This window comes from Scyliorhinus torazame, chromosome 6 (genome assembly GCF_047496885.1).
Source record: "Scyliorhinus torazame isolate Kashiwa2021f chromosome 6, sScyTor2.1, whole genome shotgun sequence".
NCBI classification, from domain to species: domain Eukaryota; kingdom Metazoa; phylum Chordata; class Chondrichthyes; order Carcharhiniformes; family Scyliorhinidae; genus Scyliorhinus; species Scyliorhinus torazame.
Window position 1 is genome coordinate 227,723,026 of NC_092712.1, and position 19,127 is coordinate 227,742,152.

The window sequence follows — 19,127 nt, forward strand, 5'->3', positions numbered from 1 at the left end:
CCCCCCCCCCACCCCTGGAAAATTCTCTCCTCCAGCCCCCAGTGCAGAGGAGACAGAGGAACTGGGAGATTGCAATGGAATCCTTACATGGTGTACCGTGTGAGGAAGTGTAGCTGTGGGAGTCAATGGGTTAAAATGAATATTTAAATTATATTTAATATGGGAGCGGCGCACCACAAAACGGGTGCGGCGGGACGGAGAATAGTTTGCAACTTACCCTTTCGTCCCAGAAGTGGTCCTTTGAATGATTCTTTTGTGTAACAAATCAGCAGTACAGGAGGGAAGATTGAATTATGATGCACATTAGCTGTAATCTAATAGAATTTGAGCAGCTGACTGGCCTATATCTGTTCCTATGTCTCAACAGAGCTGTCTGGGATGGCTGAACCACAGTAGCGTTGCTGTACTTCACTTTAAATGCATAATTCTTTAGTTGTCCTCCTTCCTCTGAAATGATGATGAGAGGCAGATAATTACATTCTCATACTAGTTCAGATTTAAGAACCTCCATTCCTTTAATTACAATGATAACATGGTAGTTATTAACATAATTATCCTCAATAATACTTGAACTTTGACCTTTTGGCCAAACCTAGTCTGTTGTGCAATAAATGCTTCTGATCTGGTTGGCATCTTAGTTGATTATGTCCCCTGACTTTAACGATTGGTGGATCTCGGCTGGTTTGTTGGTGAGGTAGATTGGAAACTTACATGTTATTGCGGAAATTAAGCATTGGGTGATTTTAACCCTATTCACCAGGTGGAAGGTTGGCATCTAAAATGCTACATTGTGTTCCAGCCCTGGGGCTGCAAGGATCCTGCTGTTGCAATCGTAACCTGCTCTCCTGAGCAGGGGGCAGGATCAATCATTATTCTCATTGTGTAATTTCAAGAAGGAATTAGATATATCTCTTGGGACTTGTTTTGTTACCTGTGTGGTAGGTAACATGTGCTACTCAAACCTTGGTTAGTGGTGAGGTCTTCTGAATCTCGATGAAGAAGACTCAAACTCGTCCAGTAGTAACAAAAGCTTTAATGAGTAACTATAACAATAATTGCATGAGTTCTTCACTTTAACTTTGATACTGGTGTTAAGGTTAACAATATCTAACTACGTTAAATATACGCAACTCCACTAGCCATCTGAACTAGTCTGCTATTGCCCTGGTCACAGTGCACCCAAGAGAGAGAGAGAGACCCAATGTGGTTGCCTTTTATACCCCTGTTGGTCCTGCCCTCTCGTGTTCATGTGGTGCTACTGATTACACATTAACCCCTTGTGTACATGCACATGTAGAGATCACTACATCCCCCTTTTTTTGTGTTACATATTTTCTGTATGTTGTAAAGAAAATTGTACAAACATAATGGATGCAGTTTGCAAATGCATTACATGAAATCAGTGAGTTAGTCCGTCAAATGTGAATACATTTAGTCGCTAACATTTTTTTGCTTGCGTAAGATAGGTAGACAAATGGTGTTATGTACAAGTTGTGATGACCTTGATGATTATACAAAGCCAATTAATATTTATGAGTCCAATCTTAATTTAAAAATTTGTGAGTTAAAACTTTATGAATTTGTTTGGTTAAGTTGCTTTCCTCGCGTTGTTGTTGAAGTGGTGATGTTGATGTCGTTATTTCTTTGTGAACGTCGTCAGTGTTCTTGTGTTTAAGTGACCATCAAGTCATCATGAGGTGTTCAAATGGTTGAATCACTTTGTTGTCTGATTTAGACTTTCTTTTTTTTTCTACACTTGTGGTCATGATTCTGTGTCACACCATTGTCTGACCTGGACTCTTTTCTGTGCTTGCGGTATTGATTCTGTATGTCATCTGCCTTGAAAGCTGGTGTGCTTGCTTGTTCTGGAGCAGAATGTGAATTCGTGAAATTCTTTGTCATGCCTTGGCATGTTTGTAGTCTTGTCATCATTTTGCAGTGTGCTGTCGCATTGTCCTTCATGTGCAGAGTTGTACCATGTTGCACACGTTGTTGTTTCATTGTTGTTGTTGCTGTCATTTCTGTGCTTGTTGTTTTCGTTGTCGTTCTTGTTGTTGTCATTCTTGTTGTTGTTTTTGTCGTGCTTGTTGTTTCTGTTTTTTTTCTCACTGTTGTTCTTGGTGTTTTTTGTGCTTGTTGTTTCTTTTTTTTTGTTTTCGTTGCTGTTATGTCATTTTTTCTTGTCGCGCTGTATGTTTTCTTTATTTCTGCTGTGTGTCTTGTGGTGTTTGTTGTTCTTGTTGCGCTTAATGAGTGTTCCGTGTGGATGATTTGAGTCATTGTCACAGTTATTGGTGTCAGTGTCCATTGTGGTATCTGTTACATTGAGCATTTCTTCTTGAGAGTTGTGAGAATGATCTGGTGTTGCAGTGATGTTGGTGACATCAGTCATTTGTGGTGAATTTGATTCCTCTTCTTTGCTTCCTTGGTACTCCTCTTCTAGAGTAGTTTCTGGTTCACCTGAATCACCTTTGGTTTCTTGGTGCTCCTCTTCTGGAGTCAAAATCTTCACAATTTCATTTTCGTTGGTCTTGGTGCTCCTCTTCTGGAGTCAAAATCTGCAAGATTTCATTCTCTTCTGGGTCTTGGTGCTCCTCTTCTGGAGTCAAAATCTTCATGATTTCACTTTGTTCTCGGTCATGGTGCTCCTCTTCTGGAGTTAAAATCTTCAAGATTTCTAATGACGTGGTCTCTCTGGACTGTTGGTGTTCTCTTCTGGAGTCAAAATCTTCAAGATTTCAATTGACGTGGTCTCTCTGGACTCATGGGTAGCCCTTCTCTGATTGTTGCGTGCTTCTCTACAGACAAGCTGAGCTCTGTCAGTCTTGTTGTGATCCTACACATCCTGTATGGGAATTGTAATTTCTTCGTCACTTGTCTCACATACAGTCGGTAGACATTCAGTGTCCTCTTGTTGGTTAAATGAGCTGGGTAGACTGTCATAGTCTTCTTCTGGTGGCTCAAATAAGGTGGGTAGACTGTCTTCTTGTTGATTAAATGAGCTGGGTTCTGGTGGCTCAAATAAGCTGGGTAGACTGTCATAGTCTTTTTGTTGTTAGACTTTCATAGTCTTGTTCTTGCATGGCGTTCACTGTGGAGTGTTTGTTTGCTTCCATTTTTGAGTCTGTCACTGAGCTGTCTGTGGAGGCTTGCGTTGCTCTCTTTGTGGAGGCTTGCATCGCTCTCTGTGTGGAGTCTTTTATCGCTCTCTCTGTGGAGTCCTTTGTTAGACGTTTTAGTTGCTGTGAAATGAAGAGTCTAAAGTTCTTGTTCCTTTTCACCAAACACCATTTATTTCACTTCCACAGCCTCTGCACAAAACTCTTAACAACACACCACCTGACAGAGGCCACCTGAAGCCCCTTTACATATCAGTGTCAATTAATAGATACTTAACATAAATGAGACAACTAATTGCAATGTCTCTTAACCCATTACGTAACAGTCTCCCCTTCCTTGGAGAAAAAAAATAATTAGGTGAAAACAAAATTTCAAGAAACTCAAAAACACACACATGATGACCCCCACTTTTTTTTTTTGTTTGGACGAGAAAGAAAAAAAAACAGTCACAGAAACAAGCGCCCTTCATTAACAACATCCAACAGTTTCTGTGAACTCGCCCCTCCTGTCGACCCATTTAATTTTTGTAATTTCCCCTCTGTCCAACATCTGCTTCAAACTTGCGATGTCTATCCGTAACCTCTTTTCATTGACACTTTTTGTAGAGTGCACATTTTCCCACAGGGATTTATTGTCAATGTGACAGTCAATAGGTATATTACCCAAATCCTCTAATCCCAAAATTTCTGTCAATATCATACTTATATAAAAAGCCATATCCACCGCCTCTACAAGGCTTAACGTCTCAGCAGCCAAAGTGCTTTTTACCACTCTTCTTATTTTCTTTGTTTCCCACACAAGTGGGCAACATTTACCATTGTTCCCCAAAAGGAAAATTATAAAACCTCCTGCGCTTGAAACCCCATCACATTAATTTGAGTAGGACGCATTACTATAAACTATGAGTTTCAAGTGCCTAAGGTCACCTAAAACCGGGAACTTCAAAACACACTCCTGCATTTTTAGTTTGGCCAACGCTTTATTTGCTCTTATTATGTCTTCCACTTTGGGATCATTCATTTTTGTACTCAACTCTAAGACATCAAAACTCACGTCCGGTCTAGTCTGCCTACCTAACCAGTTCAGTTGCCCAATTAAACTTCGCAGTTGCTCTTTTTCTATCTTTGAAACCATTGCGTCTTTTTGTGAAACTCGGCCACGACTATTGCTATTGGGGTGATGCTTTCTAAATAAGATTGCTGACGTAAAGTTGCCCCTAACTTAGTCTGTCCAATTTCTAGTCCAATATATTTAAATGCACCGGAAGCCTGACTTCCAACCCTGAATTCTTTCCTCAAACCAGAGATTACAATAGCTTCAAAATCACTAGTCACACCCCACAAAAAATCATCGACATGCATCATAAAAATGCCAGAACGATTTCCTTTATAGTGCCAGTAAAACATTGCAGGATCTGCTTTCAACTGGCAACAGCCTAACTTTAACAAAATTGGCCTTACCGAAAAATACCAGACTCTAGATGCATCATTTAATCCATATACACATTTGTTCAACTTCCAGAGTACCCCTTCTGTGTTAGCTGCTTCTTTAGGAGGACGGAGAAAAATGTCTCTCTGGAGCTGATGCCCCTGCAAAAAGGCAGCTTTTATATCTATAGATTTGCATTCCCATGCCTTTGTGGCTAATAGAGCCAAGAAGATCTTTAAAATAACCTTTCCTGCTGTAGGTGAATCTACCCTTAAATCCTGATCTTCTAAGTTTTCTTCAAATCCCCTTGCCACAAGCCTGGCCTTTGCCTTATAAGTTCCATCTGGAAGAACCTTTTCCATGCAAATCCATCTGTGGGATAGAGCTCTTTGTCCCCTATCCGGTACTTCCGTGTATACCCCAAATTCACTCCAACTATGCAATTCTTGCTGTTTAGCTTCTTTAATAACTTTTTCATCTAATTTATTTGAAGGCACCAAAATCTCACGTGCATGTGGGCTTCTACTCCTATTAGTATTCGTAGTCTTACTCGTGTTCCGAGATCTTGACAAACTACGTCCCCTCTCCCGCCTGGTATCTCGTTCTGTACTGCTACTGCTTGATCTTTCCCTTCTGCTGTGGGATGTCCTTTCAATAGTTCTCGACCTTTTCCTGCGGACCTGTTCACTATCCGATGTACTATCTGAACTGGCACTGCGTTTCTGTGCCCTCCATTTTTGAACTTTGTTTTCCCAATCTATTTTCTTGACTCCTTCCCCTGAATGCTGTACATTCAACCAATGTTTATACTTTCCAGTGGCCTTCCCTGTTCTACTAATAACAGTTGCATCCTTCCATTGACTAGACCCTTCAGGCAAGTCTGTCACTTTTGTACCAACTTTTGGCAGTGGCCCTTTCGGAAAAATGGCCTGCTTTAATTCACCAGAAGTGTTGTGTTCCTCCACAGAAACCCTGTCTATATCAGTTAATTGGTCCTCATAGTTCTGTAACACATGCGTACCAGATGACTCTGGTTCCTCGTCATGTCTGTCTGCTCTGTCTAAATTTGAAAATTTGTAATCTGTATGTGGTAGTATGTATTGGGGGTCATGTGGGACTGGAAGCCCTAATGTCATTGGCTGACAGATCCCGGGTCCTGGTTGGCCGTTGACCTCAAGCTCCGCCCTGAAGGCGGAGTATAAGAAGCCGGAGTCTTCCCCCGCAGGCCAGTTTACTATCGAGCTGCGGGGGAACAGACACGCTTAATAAAGCCTCATCAACTTCACTCTATTCGTCTCATGGAGTCTTTGTGCGCTACAATTTATTAAGCGGCCTAAAAAGGACTATGGAGCTCAGGATCATTCCAGAATGCCTGAGGATCAGCCCCCACGCAGTGAACGCGGCAGCAGCCTTCAAACACTGGCAGACTTGCTTCGAGGCCTACCTCAGAACGACCACCGGCCGAGTCTCAGACGAACAAAAACTGCAGGTCCTGCACTCGAGGGTGAGCACGGAGATTTTCACCCTCATTGAAGACACCGACGATTTCCAGACGGCGTTCGCAGCACTCAGAAGTCTCTAGGTTCGCCCAGTTAACCAAATCTACGCTCGCTACCAGCTCGCGACGAGACGGCAAGCTCCCGGAGAATCGATGGACGAGTTCTACGCCGCGCTGCTGATTTTGGGACGAGCCTGCAGCTGCCCGTTAGTGAACGCAAACGAACACACGGACATGTTAATGTGCGATGCTTTTGTGGCAGGTATGCAATCCTCCCAAATCCGCCAAAGACTTCTAGAAAAAGAGTCGCTAGGACTCTCAGAGGCACGGGCCCTAGCAGCCTCCCTAGACGTGGCCGCGCGTAATACCCGTGCCTACGGCCCCGACCGCGTGGCAGGCCATTGGGCCCCGTACGTACCCGTCGCGGCAAACCCCCTACCCCCCCCCCCCGGACACCCCACAGGCTTGCGCGGTCCAAATGCCGAGTCGCAACGTGGGCGCCCGCTGTTATTTCTGCGGCCACGCGAAACACCCCGACAGCGCTGTCCGGCCCGCGCAGCCATCTGCAAAAGCTGCGGGAAAAAGGGCCATTATGCGGTTGTGTGCCGGTCCCGCGTGGTTGCCGCCGTCCCGGGAGCACAGGGAGCCCTGCAAGCAGTCTATGCGCCCCAACCCCCCCAGCACGCCATGTACGACCCGCAGGCGCAGCCGCTCTGGGTCCCGACCACCGCGGTCCCGGGAGAACTAGGAGCCCTGCACGCCGCCTACGCTCCCCAACCCCCCTCCCCGCAGCCCATGTATGACCCGCCGCCGGCGCTACCGCTTTGGGGTCCCGGCCAACACTCTCCACGGAGAGGAGGGAGTTTTTTGCGTCCCTAACGCCACCCTAACCCCCACCGCGCCCCCCATGTCTGACCCGCCGGCGCCACCTACTTGGGCCCCGACCACCGCTGTCCCCGGTGAGGGAGCTCTGCGCGGTCCTTGCGCTCGCGGCCCCACGCCTGACCCGCCGGCGGCGCCGACTTGGGCCCCGACCACCGCTGTCCCCGGTGAGGGAGCTCCGCGCGGTCCTAGCGCTCGCGGTCCTAGCGCTCACGGTGAGGGAGCTCCGCGCCGTCCTAGCGCTCGCGGACCTAGCGCTCCCCAGCCCCCCCAGCACACCATGTGCAACCCGCAGATGCCGCCATTTTGGGTCCCGACCACCACGAGGGGAGGAGGGGCGCCGATGTGCGACCCGCAGACGCCGCCATTTTGCGTCCCGACCACCACGAGGGGAGGAGGGGCGCCGCCATCTTGGACCGCCCCAGACCTGTACGACGCATGGGGGCGGCCATTTTGTCCACCCCCGCCGCCATCTTGTGACCCCCCAGCCACGTGCGATGTATGGGGGCGGCCATTTTGTTCATCCCCGACGCCATCTTGGACGGCAACAACGGACCCCACTCCACTACTACAACCACGGCTCGCTTCGATTACGCTCGATCAGGCTCGGCCCCGGACACTCCAGACGACGACGACAACGGTCCTAATAAATGGCCATGAGACGCCATGCCTAGTCGACTCCGGGAGCACGGAAAGCTTTATACACCCCGACACGGTAAGACGCTGTTCCTTGACCACCTGTCCCAGCGCACAAAAGATTTGCCTAGCTGCAGGATCCCACTCCGTACAGATCCAGGGATTCTGCATAGTTACCCTTACGGTGCAGGGGAGGGAGTTCAAAAACTACAAACTTAACGTCCTTCCCCAACTCTGTGCCCCCACCTTGCTGGGATTAGATTTCCAATGTAATCTACAGAGCCTTACGTTCAAATTCGGCGGCCCCATACCCCCACTCACTATCTGCGGCCTCGCAACCCTCAAAGTGCAACCCCCGTCCTTGTTTGCGAACCTCACCCCGGATTGCAAACCCGTCACCACTAGGAGCAGACAGTACAGCGCCCAGGACCGGACCTTCATTCGGTCCGAAGTCCAGCGGCTACTAAAGGAGGGCATAATCTAGGCCAGCAGTAGTCCCTGGAGAGCGCAGGTGGTAGTAGTGAAGACAGGGGAGAAACAAAGGATGGTCATTGACTATAGCCAGACCATCAACAGGTACACACAACTAGACGCGTACCCTCTCCCCCGCATATCCGACATGGTCAATCGGATTGCCCAATATAAAGTCTTCTCCACCGTGGACCTCAAGTCCGCCTACCATCAGCTCCCCATCCGCCCAAGTGACCGCAAGTACACAGCCTTCGAGGCAGACGGGCGATTATACCATTTCCTACGGGTCCCTTTTGGCGTCACAAACGGGTCTCGGTCTTCCAACGGGAGATGGACCGAATGGTTGATCAACATGGGTTGCGGGCCACGTTCCCGTATCTCGACAATGTAACCATCTGCGGCCACGATCAGCAAGACCACGACGCCAACCTCCAGAAATTCCTCCAGACCGCCAAAGCCTTGAACCTCACGTACAACGAGGACAAGTGCGTTTTTAGCACCGACCGGCTAGCCATTCTGGGCTACATAGTACGCAATGGGATAATAGGCCCCGACCCCGAACGTATGCGCGCACTCATGGAATTTCCCCTCCCGCACTGCCCAAAAGCCCTGAAACGCTGCTTGGGGTTCTTTTCGTACTACGCCCAGTGGGTCCCCCAGTATGCAGACAAGGCCCACCCCCTAATACAGACCACGACCTTCCCTCTGTTGACAGAGGCTTGCCAGGCCTTCAGCCACATCAAAGCGGATATCGCAAAGGCCACGATGCGCGCCATCGACGAGTCCCTCCCCTTCCAGGTCGAGAGCGACGCCTCCGACGTAGCTCTAGCGGCCACCCTTAACCAAGCGGGCAGACCCGTGGCCTTTTTCTCCCGGACCCTCCATGCCTCAGAAATCCGCCACTCTTCAGTAGAAAAGGAAGCCCAAGCCATAGTGGAAGCTGTGCGACATTGGAGGCATTACCTGGCCGGCAGGAGATTCACTCTCCTCACCGACCAACGGTCGGTAGCCTTCATGTTCGATAATGCACTGCGGGGCAAAATCAAAAACGACAAGATCTTAAGGTGGAGGATCGAGCTCTCCACCTTCAACTACGAGATCTTGTATCGTCCCGGAAAGCTGAACGAGCCGTCCGATGCCCTATCCCGCGGCACATGTGCCAACGCACAAATTAACCGCCTCCAAAACCTCCATGAGGACCTCTGCCACCCGGGGGTCACTCGGTTTTACCACTTCATCTAGTCCCGCAATCTCCCATACTCCTTAGAGGAGGTCCGTACAGTCACGAGGGACTGCCACATCTGCGCGGAATGCAAGCCGCATTTTTTCAGGCCAGATGGAGCGCACCTGATTAAGGCTTCCCGCCCCTTCGAGCGCCTCAGTCTCGATTTCAAAGGGCCCCTCCCCTCCACCGACCGCAACGCATATTTTCTTAACGTAGTGGAAGAATACTCCCGCTTCCCTTTTGCCATTCCCTGCTCTGACATGACCGCGGCCACAGTCATTAAAGCCCTGAACAGCATCTTCACACTGTTCGGTTACCCCGCATACGTCCACAGCGACAGGGGGTCCTCTTTCATGAGTGACGAGCTGCGCCAGTTCCTGCTCAGCAAGGGCATAGCCTCAAGCAGGACGACCAGCTACAACCCCCGGGGGAACGGGCAAGTAGAAAGGGAGAACGGCACGGTCTGGAAGGCCGTCCTACTGGCCCTATGGTCCAGGGACCTCCCAGTTTCAAGGTGGCAGGAGGTCCTCCCGGACGCTCTCCATTCCATCCGGTCGTTATTATGTACGAGCACTAATCAAACGCCGCATGAGCGTCTCCTTGTCTTCCCTAGGAGGTCCTCCTCTGGAACGTCGCTGCCTACCTGGCTGGCGGCCCCAGGACCCATCCTGCTCCGAAAGCATGAGCGGGCACATAAGGCGGACCCGTTGGTCGAAAGGGTTCACCTCCTCCACGCGAACCCCCAGTACGCCTACGTGGAGTACCCCGACGGCCGACAGGACACGATCTCCCTGCGGGATCTGGCGCCCGCCGGCAACACGCACACCCCCCCGACACCAGCAACCCAACCCCCCCCCTTCCTGCCACCGCCGCACCCCGCGACCGCCCCCTTCCCAGGAGGATCGGTCCCCCTCCCCTTTGCACCGACAGCTGAAACCGTACGGCTCCTGGAGGCGACAACACTGGTACAAGCACCACCACCACCGCCGGGGCCGAGGCGATCGACACGGACGACCAGACCGCCCGACCGACTCGTGGCGTCGATGTAAAACAAATATGGGCTGTTCACAAGAACATTTTGATTTTCTTCCTATACCCTCTGTAAATAGTTGCAACAGGACGAAATTGTCCAATACTGTATTGCCATGTGAATGTTTTATCCTCCCAGGACCAGCCCTGTAAACCCTTACCACCATACGAAGCATCACCCCGCCGGGTTCATTTTGACAAGGGGTGAATGTGGTAGTATGTATTGGGGGTCATGTGGGACTGGAAGCCCTAATGTCATTGGCTGACAGATCCCGGGTCCTGGTTGGCCGTTGACCTCAAGCTCCGCCCTGAAGGCGGATTATAAGAAGCCGGAGTCTTCCCCCGCAGGCCAGCTTACTATCGAGCTGCGGGGGAACAGACACGCTTAATAAAGCCTCATCGACTTCACTCTATTCGTCTCATGGAGTCTTTGTGCGCTACACTGTACCCATTATCTTTGATGAATGCACCCTAACAGTTTGATTACCATGTTGCAAAATAATTGTTTTGCCATCTATGCCTATGATCTTCCCTGGGCCTTTCCATTCATTAGAATTGTCTCTCTTACAGTATACCATGTCTCCTTGCTGAAAAACAGCATCTGATGGCCGTACATTATGTCTTAAAGCTCTGCGAATTCTTTCAGAGGCTTCTGCTTCCAAAAAAGCTTTTCTACTGCTATGTAATGCATTTAAATGTTCAGCAAAACCAGAGCTAATTGTAGCCCCCTCCCAAGCTGGAGGCTGGTCATCCAAAATGGACGGAATTTTAGGATTTCTACCAAACACTAATTGATAAGGACTCTAGCCCCCAACCATCTGCAATGAATTATTTGCATGTACTGCCCATGCTAAAGCTGAATTTAGCCTGCAATTTGGTCGATCTGCCAAAATTTTCCGAAGCATGTCATCGATGACAGCATGATTTCTTTCACAGACAACATTACTAAATGGGCTTTCTGCAGCCGTATTCATAACTCTGATATTCATGTTTTCACACATATTCCTAAACTCATCATTAGCAAATTCTCCCCCATTGTCCATAAGGAATTTTGCCGGTGGACCCATTCCTGTCCCTATCCATTTTTCCACAATTTGATCCAGAATTACTCTCTTTTCTTTACTTCGTACAATCGTTGATTGACTAAATCTGGTTGCTAAATCTACAAAATGCAAAATAAATATATTATTTGCTTTATCCCAGATCTTAAGGTCTATGGCCACAATGACGTTAAAATCCTTGGCCAAAGGTAGGGTTACTATCGGTCGTGCTGGTGTCCTTCTGTACTTCCTACAAACTTCACAGCGGTCACTAACCTGTTCTATCAGTTTAGTATAGTCATCATCCCTTACCCCTGCATCCTTTAATAAATTTTTCAGCCTCCGAGGAGACGAATGTGCAAATTGCCTATGCAGTTTTAATACCACAAGCTTTTTATCAGCTAAAGTCCCATTTTCAACTGCTATTAACACATCCTTAGCCACTCTACTTGAACAATTATTTGTCAGTAATGGAATACAATCGTGTCCCGACTGTGTAAATTGTAAGTCCACAGTCTTTCCAAAATCTGTTGCCTTATCCTGTTCCATATCCAGTTTCATGTGTGCTTTCTTCATCGATGGTCTGCTCAGAAGCAAAGGTATCTCACTTGATACAACATCCGTGCTAATGAAATGATTCACTCCGGCAATATTGCAAGGGATCACCACTCTTTTCAGCGACTTCAGAGTATTATCATCCCCAAACCTGAAACTTGTGGAACTTTCAAATTCCTTAACCTTGTTACGATTTTCAGCATTCAAAGAGTCCAGGTAACATTTTAACCAGTCAATTCCACACACAGTAGATGTGCAGCCACTGTCCAATACCGCACAGTTGAAGGATTCTGCAACCAACACCCTCATTACCGGCGTAAAACTGCTTATCAATAGGACAATGCCTTCTTTCTGGTCACTATCTTTTTCCTCTTCTGACTCTTCCATGTCATGTGTTGCTTCAAACACTCTATCATAACGAGTTGGACAGTTGAAAGCATAATGGTATTGAGAGTCACATCAAAAACATTGATTTATCATGCCCTGTGCATTTCTGGGGTTCATCTTCCTATTGTAGGTTCTAACTGGGTTTCTGTCTTCATAATTTCCTTGTCTCGGTCTCCGTCTATAGTCTTGTGCCCTGTTCGTAGCCATACGATTTTGCCATCCTGTTACTAGTGTATCTTCCATATTCTGCCTTATTGCAGGCTGACCTATTTGGGTCATCAGAGCCATCGGAATCGAATGTTTCCCCAGAAACTTCTGTAAAGCTATTGTCATCTGTTCGAATAAGGAATCCTTATCAGTAAACTGAACTCCTGTCAAAACCAGGAGCCTATCCATGTTGCTCACTCTAGCACGGTCAAGTAATTTAAAGGCCAACACAGACTGGAAATTCCAGATTGTGTTTCTGCAGCCTTTTATATAGTCTGCCAAATTCCATTATATAGTCTTCCATGGAGATATCCTCCATTTTCCGGAACTTATCAAAATCCGACCATGCTTCATACGCACTTAACAAGTCAACTTTCTTATAAATCTTATCCATATAATGTAATAAAGTCTCCAGACCTTCTTCTGAGTCTAACTCTTCCAATTCCAGCTCAGAAAGCACTTTGTTTCGGATTTTACTGCCATAAGGTAGAGAAAGAGCCAATGCCATACCTTGTTTTCTCTTTCCCAAAGCAGTTACCTTAGTCCACATAACTACTGCACTTCTCCATTGGTCGTACGATTCCCTTTCAGAAAATAAGGGAGGATCGTCATATCCAGCCATCTTTTTCCTGGGCTCAGCCAGGTATCTTTTTTTTTCTTCTTCTCACTCACTCCTTGGTTTGATCAGGAAAAGTTGTATCTTTCAAACCTTAACATTTGCACAGCAACCATCCTCTGCTACCATTGTTAAACACTTTAGTTGCTGTGAAATGAAGAGTCTAAAGTTCTTGTTCCTTTTCACCAAACACCATTTATTTCACTTCCCCAGCCTCTGCACAAAACTCTTAACAACAGACCACCTGACAGAGGCCACCTGAAGCCCCTTTACATATCAGTGTCAATTAATGGATACTTAACATAAAAGAGACAACTAATTGCAATGTCTCTTAACCCATTACTTAACATCCTTCATCGCTCTCTCTGTGGAGTCGATCTGTGCTCTCTTAGCGGAGTCGTTCTGTGCTCTCTGTGTGATGTCACCTTCTTCTTGTGTATTGCTGTCATCCAGTGTATCGACGATCTGCCATGGCATCATGGTATTGGATTCATCTACCATGAGAAGAGTCGTGTTGAGCTTTTCAACCGTGTTGCAGATGCAATGATCATCAATTCCGAATAACTCATCCATGTCTGAGCAGTTGTCTTCAATGAACAAATCATCTCTTTTTGTTTCGGATTTGTCATTGTTCTTTCTATGTCCAATGAAGAAATCATCTTCTGAGTAGTATTCTTCAATGAACAAATCACTTTGCTCTCCTCTTTGGGTGGTACAAACTGCTTGTGCCAGGGTGCTGCGGAGGTTATTTGCAACAACTGGTAGAAGCTCAGGCTTTGTTCTGTCTTTTGAGGTAAGACAATTCTGTTTTGCAGCTTTAAAATTGGGTTTTGCAGCTTTAAAATTCCTATTTGTAATTTTTGGACATTTCCCTTTTAACTGGGCGTGGTCCAGGTCTTCTGACGTCATGACGCTCATGACGTAAAGTATAGGAATCGATTGCGCATGCGCAACCCGCCTTTCCTTGACTGTGCGCTCTTTTCACATCTGCGCATGCGCGGCTACTCGCGCAAGTGTATTTTGCCGGTTTTTTTCTTTTTGAGAAGTACGCATATGCGTACTGGCCGGAACGCTCTCGCTCAAGATGGCTGCCAATCAAAAAGTGCTGTTGCATCGAGTGAGATCCTGCCTCTGCCTCGTGGTGAGTGTTCGTGCCATTTTTACCAATTTTATTTTCGAGAAACTGATTCTGTGTTTGTAAAGACTCACAGTATTGATTTTGTTTTTGTTCATAAGCAAGGCATTTTTGTACAGCAGTTTCTAGAGTTAGATACCTATCTTGTGAAAGTTCTTCCTTCAAATTTTTGTCAGATAGTCCATAAATTAATTGATCCATTATCACAGTGTCTCTGAAATCAGCAGAATCCCTGCCTTGTAGTATTAACTTGAGATTCGTAATAAAATCAGTGATGGGCCCTTAAATCTTTCCAGCATCTAACCAGACTGACTCTTACAGTGTTCAGCAAATTATTTGAGTATTACTTCTAATTTGGTGTTGTCTTCACCTTCTAAGTAATTAAAGCAATTATAGATTTCTCTAGCTTCATGCCCTCCTATTGAGAGTAGTAGTGCTATTTTTGTTGCATCAGAAACCGTGCTTAAATCATTAGCTGCGATAAATATTTGGAATATCTGTTCAAATCTGTTCCAGTCATAACTTAAATTATCGGTTGTTTCCAGCTGCCCTAGAGGTTCAATGAGTCCCGTAGTTAGTCATCGAGGTTCCATTTGCTGCAAAGTCTTCCGCAGTCGAATATCCGGTCTGAATTTTCTTCTCTTTTTGTCTAACCTAACCTAACTAGTTCTGTTAAAGCCAAGACGCCTGGTACCATGTTTTCTTTACCTGTGTGGTAGGTAACATGTGCTACTCAAACCTTGGTTAGTGATGAGGTCTTCTGATACTCGATGAGATTCAGTAGTAACAAAAGGTTTATTGAGAAACTATAACAATAATTGCATGAGTTCTTTACTTTAACTTTGATACTGGTGATAAGGTTAACAAGATCTAACTACGGTAACTATACGTAACTTCACCAGCCATCTGAACTAGTCTGCTATTGCCCTGGCCACAGTGCACCCAAGAGAGACCCAGAGACCCAATGTGGTTGCCTTTTATACCCTTGTTGGTCCGGCTCTCTAGTGATCATGTGGTGCTACTGATCACACCTTAACCCCTTGTGTACATGCACATATAGAGCTCACTACAGGACTAAAGGGATTAAGGGATATGGAGGGAAGACGGGATCAGTGTATTGAACTTGATGATCAGCCATGATCATAATGAATGGCGGAGCAGACTCGAAGGGCCGAATGGCCTCCTGCTTCTATTTTCTATGTTTCTATGTTTACCTCTGTAGTTTAGGCCTTATTATGTCATTAGGATTCAACTGCAATTTCAACACAGGCTTCAGGAGAGAAACCACTGCATCTTTCCGCATGCCAAGTTGGGACAGAAGAGGATCAGCCCAAGAGGCTGAAAAAGATAAATGTTTTTCATTATTTTCCTTTCTTTCCTGCTGTGACTGAGACCCAGTAAGAAAAAATTAAGGGCGCAATTCAACCAATTGGGAACAAAGTCCCATAACGAGTGCGTTTAGCCGTGTGTTTCCTGGCCCTTGCAGCACCGAGAAACACATGGCGATACAACATGACTTGCGTTGTATAAAGAGCTTCAGTTGGGAATGTACAGTTTGTGGTGATGTGCATCACAGTAAATACATGTAAGCTAGACAGACACTAGAGGGAGCACCAGAAACATCACACACACACACACTCGACCAATGGACATTCACGATACACAAGGAGGTGACACGACCACAGGGGGGCATTACACCAACCCATACATAAAGGACACCACACACATGATCAGCCCCTTCGGCCAGTGGAGACAGTCAGTGAGGAGAGGCACAGGGTTGATTCATTATCACACCCGCCACGTGGAAGACAGCAGCTGGTTAGTCAGTTTAGGTAGCTATAATAGGATTAGCAGTAGTGTCGAACTCAAGTTATAAAAGTGTACATAGTGTAAATAAATGAGTTGAAGTTATTTACACGTCTCGACCTTCCTTGATAAATGCAACACAAGGAAGCCGCTTATGTTACAAAGGGAACATAACAAAACACAGTTGAGGCTGCACATAGCCCCGTTTTGTATACTGGGGAGCTCCACTCGCCCGAACCCCCCAGTGCAGCGAGAGATCAGGACGCCATTTATAAATGGGTCGCTTCGGGGGTCTCAAAGATGTTCGAGGCCCCCGAAACGACCTCCCAAACCCCCCAGCCCAAATGCACTATGGAGGGTCTTCACCCCCCCCCCTCACTCCCTCCCTCCCCCGCACCTCCCAACACCTGCGCAGGACACCCCAGCCTTATGATGCGCATGCACAAAAAATGCCAGCTTGGTACTTTGGCAATGCCAACCTGGCAATGCCATGCCAGCTGACAGTGCCACCTGGGCACCTTGGCAGTGCCAAGATGGCACCCAAATGACACTCCAGGATGCCCAGGCAGCACCAGCATGCCAGGGCACTACCCTACCCAAAGGGCATGCAGCTGGAGGCCTCCAATCCCCTAGAAGACTCCCACACATTCTGTTCCATCTGGAAAGTTGAAAGCTGCCCAACTGAATTTAACAATGAAAACTGGATGATGAACAAAATGGTAATCTGGGCAATTTGTGTCATTATATTGTGGTGTTCTTTGTGTTACTAATACCCAGGATGGATTCGTAGTGTACACAAAGACCACAAAAAGCTAAGTCAAATAACCAAAGCTAAATTTATTACACTACTTATTATACAGTTCGATCACTATTCCTAAAACAAGCAATATTATAACTAAACTATAATCTACACTATATTAACACCTGTCTCATGCACACTTTCTTAAATTGTTCTCTGCACTGCGTCTTTTCTCTCTAGCCTTCTCCCGCCTTCTCTACAGTCCCTCCTAGACCAGGCTTTGTGAAACTTGGGGCCTTGACCTGCGAGTGGGTCGCGGGCGGGTGTTGGGAGGGTCGCGGACCGACCGTCGCTGCGCTCCGGATCGCACAAATCTGCGCGCAACAGCCGCAGCAGCTGGCTGTTAAGAACGCCAGCTGCAAGCGGCCTTCAAAATGGCCGCGAACATGTAATAAAAATGCGGCCACCCTGCGCATGCGTGCCCGATCATCGGCGCGCATGTGCAAAACTATGCACGTGCGCGCCAATGATTGGGCACGCATGTGCAGTGTGGCCGCTTTTTTTAAAAACGGTGGCAGCTTTTTGTTTTACAAGTTCACCACTGTTTTATTCATTTATTTTATCCATTTAATTTTTTTTTTCATTTATTTTATTCATTTTTTTTACAAGTTGGGGGGGGTTTATTTGATAAAATTTTACAGGAAAAAAATGCAGAACTTTGGGCAGTTGGAGACTCCTTTCCAACACCGGAAGGCTTCACCTTCATCCAACAGGTTCCATTGGAGGAGCGTGTACGAGGGCCTAAGGGACCCAAAACCATTTCCTCCATTTTTGTCAGCAGCAAACAAGGTGAGAGAAAGTGGTGGGTCGCGCAGGTCGGCTGGGTGGGTCCCGAAGGTTGGCCAATTGGTAAAAATGTGTCCAAGGAAAACAAGTTTGAAGAACACTGTCCTAGAATTCTGAGAGGCATTCCTACTTATAGGTTTGCTCCCCAACTCCATCTAGTGTTCAGCAAGAGTACTACATTAACCCTTCTATTGCTAGAAATTATACATAATGTCACATATACTACCTAATGTTGGGAAGACCAAAAGGTAAATATAATAGTAAACATATAAGCATGCATTTCAACATGAACCATGAAAGATGAATCTTACTTCAATCGTTAAGTACTTGCTGCACAGAGAGGAACAAAGTGTGATACCAGGAGGTGCAAAGAGTCAGAATAACGTTAATATATTACTTTAGTAACTTGAGTAAGCAGGCAAAAATTGAACATTTGTTTATTTGAATTATTTACAAGTTTGCGTAAAGCAGCATCTTGCTCCCAGTACAATCCTTGGTGGGAGCACTAGTGTGTCTAGGCCCTGCTTTTATATCAGTACACAATGAGCCCCAGGCGGGTGACCTTCGCCCCCTATGTGGGAAGCTCGTTCTCCATGAGGCCGATGGGAAGATCAATGACGGTTTCCCTGTGGCCCTCGTGGGGGTTATGACAATTACAAACAGATCTCCTGTGCAATTGTTCATACCTTGGCAGATAATATCTGATTTTATACAGGTTCAGTGCCATTATAAAGGTTACCATCGAGATGACTTTTTACAGTGAACGATGAAATACAGTGAACGAGATGGCAACAAATGAGTGACATGTAAAATCCCTCTCCAGTGCTACCAAGAAGCTACTGAAATAAATGTGCGTACAATTTCAGATATCACAGATACCTTCTTAAGATCCTGCTGCTGATGTCCAAAAAGACAGCTGCAGGCTGCTCCTTAAAGCTGCAGAAGTTGACATACTAAAGTGTAAATTGCAAAAACTATGTCCTTTTCGGAAATCAACCCTCACCAAGTATATTTGCTGCAATTTGATAGGGGATGGTGTTGACATACAGTGCAGTTTTTAACAGACAATTTATGGAACAATAAGGAGTAGCCTTGTTCAAACCGTCTGCTGCAAACTCATCAGGCTGGATTTTCTCTGTGGGCTACTGGGCCCTGCTGTCAGGCTGAAACAATGATCAGAAGCCCACACTGTTTGGGAAATATTCACTCGGGTGTTTTTCCCCGGAGTGGCCAATTACTGGCCAGAGGGCGCCTCACCATCCAATTAATTATGGTGCAGGCTTTGGAAGCTGAAGGGCCAATCAGAGACCTTGCAGCCTGAAGGCAGGAGCAGAATAACATGGCAGATAAGCAATGGGAAAATGGAAGGACCCTCTCTCCAACTTCTTTCAAGTTTAAATTTTAAAAAGGACATTTGTAGCCACCGGTGATGGTGGGTGAGGCCCTTTCTACAGGGCAGCCTGCTGTTGCCTGCAGCTCACTTGGAGACAGACTGGGAAATCCCAGT

General features: G+C 46.6%; 1 long non-coding RNA gene across 1 annotated transcript in view; it reads left to right on the forward strand.

The window, feature by feature from the left end:
• LOC140425333 (uncharacterized) overlaps positions 1–18,714 on the forward strand; it is a 154,399-nt gene extending 135,685 nt beyond the window's left edge. Inside the window, exon 3 of the long non-coding RNA XR_011947836.1 lies at positions 18,336–18,714. This is a non-coding gene — a long non-coding RNA (uncharacterized lncRNA). The remainder of the gene's footprint in view (positions 1–18,335) is intronic.
• The last annotated feature ends 413 nt before the right edge of the window (positions 18,715–19,127 follow it).